This window comes from Malania oleifera, chromosome 7 (assembly GCF_029873635.1).
Source record: "Malania oleifera isolate guangnan ecotype guangnan chromosome 7, ASM2987363v1, whole genome shotgun sequence".
NCBI lineage: Eukaryota > Viridiplantae > Streptophyta > Magnoliopsida > Santalales > Ximeniaceae > Malania > Malania oleifera.
In genome coordinates, this window is record NC_080423.1 from 109,501,211 (window position 1) to 109,503,179 (window position 1,969).

General features: G+C 40.6%; 1 long non-coding RNA gene across 1 annotated transcript; it reads left to right on the forward strand.

Annotated features, from left to right (window-relative positions):
• Positions 1-1,201: 1,201 nt before the first annotated feature.
• On the forward strand, positions 1,202-1,862 carry LOC131160702 (uncharacterized). The gene is made up of 3 exons (XR_009138134.1): positions 1,202-1,451; positions 1,554-1,580; positions 1,739-1,862. It is a non-coding gene; the product is annotated as an uncharacterized LOC131160702 (long non-coding RNA).
• Positions 1,863-1,969: the final 107 nt, after the last annotated feature.

The following is a 1,969-nucleotide window of genomic DNA, read 5'->3' on the forward strand; positions in this document are numbered from 1 at the left end:
TAAACTTAACGGAATATCCGCTTTTTAACAGAATATTCCATTAACGTCATTGACATCGTTTGCTGACGTGGCTGCTGATGTGGCAAAGTAGGTCCCAACTGATGATGTGGATGCTAACTGGGATGCCATATGGCGTTGATGTGGACTGGTGGCTATCGGTGGGTCGATGAGGTAGTGGCTGACGCAAAAGAGGTGACACACTGACGTCAGCTTCTTCTTCAAGCTGCAACAGGCGCGTGAGGAACACACGTCGTGGGATGATTGGCGCATAGTGGCGCGTGATGACGATTACGAACTGTTGGATGCGCATGTGGGCACGTGTGGACTTGTTGAACCTCCATTCGAGCTTCGGTTTGCTTCGTTGGCTTCGTCCTGTCAAGAGGAACACCCTAGTGTGCTTAAAACTTGATTTTGAGCTACTTGAATTTCTAGGCGGTGGCAATTTTGCTTCGATCTGACTCTGATACCAATTGTTGGGAATCGAGGAGCAACAATCACACCAGAAATATAAATAAACAAGCAAGAAATGCAAAAAAAGAATGCCAAGATTTAACGTTGTTCGACCTAAACTGGCATACGTATACGAAGCACACCAATTTTCGCTAAAATTGTGAGAAAATACAAGGAGGAAGAGGAGGAGGCAACTGCACTCCATTCAACTCAACTTTCTTTTTCTCATCTTCAACTCAATTACACACTCATATATTTCACACACACACATTCCCATATATATAGCCATGGATGGAGATGGCTAGAATTGATAGGTGGTAATGAGATTCAATGAAGGTGAGTTAGAGCAACATCACTATAGTTCAATAATATTGACTGTTCAGCCTCTCACGAGGTCAGGTGTTCAAACTCTCTCGAACTTGTTTCCGTCCCTGGACTCATGAATTTATCTTCTCTTTGGAGTTGTGGGGTCAATTTCAAGAGGTATAAGATTAGTCATGTGAACCGTAAAATGGACACGTGGATATCCGGGGCCTAATCAAAAAAAGGAAATAATACTGACGGTTCATTACAGCACACCAATATTCACGGATATTGGAACCAATTCCACGCTCAACAAACTTGACACCGTCTCCACTACAGCACAACAATTTCATTCCATCACTTTGCATTGTGCACTACCTGTTGTGTCAAGTCAATTCAAGGTTTTTAAATTCTTGAGGTCTCTCATTTCAGGGGCAGGACAATTCAGGGTCATCCAATCTGAACATATCGGTTATAGGTCGTCAAATCCTGTAGTTTTGTCATTTTCCTTTGGAGTGAGAATTAATTTAGAATCATTAAGACTCTATGGTCTTTGTTCTTTCCCAAAACCGTTTCCTCGCTTCTTTCTTTCTCTGTTTTGCTCTGTTTCTGCTGTGTTTTTGGCAAAAATAAAAAATAAAAAACAGAGAAATGAATCGTCTGTGGACTCTGCTCATTCATGTTCACTCACTCGCTGGGTAAATTCTTCTTCTTCTTCAGATCTGTTTGGTGTTTGATTTCTGAGAGTGATCAGCGTTTAATCTTTGTTTCCTAACTTTGGGTTTCATCAATGGTTGCAGACCGGTGCTGATGCTGCTCTACCCTTTGTAAGTTACAAAACCGTTTTAGATTTCTTTTCACTTTTGCTTGATTTTAGCCCAAAAAGGAAAAAAATATTTTTGATTCGGTTTGGGTTACGGAAATTCCCCAGATTAAGATTTTTTCTTGTGTAAATTTTCTCTTTTTACGTGTGATTTGGTGTAAGATATGCGTCGGTTGTGGCCATGGAGAGCCCATCAAAAGTGGATGATGAGCAGTGGCTTGCTTACTGGATATTATATTCATTTCTAACCCTCATGGAGATGGTGCTTCAACCCATTTTACAGTGGTAACTACGTGTTCTAAGTTTATTAATTAATGCTTTATCATTTTATTATTGTAATAATACGACTTTGGATCATTGAGTTCCGCTTTATTTGACCTCGCTGGCAATTGT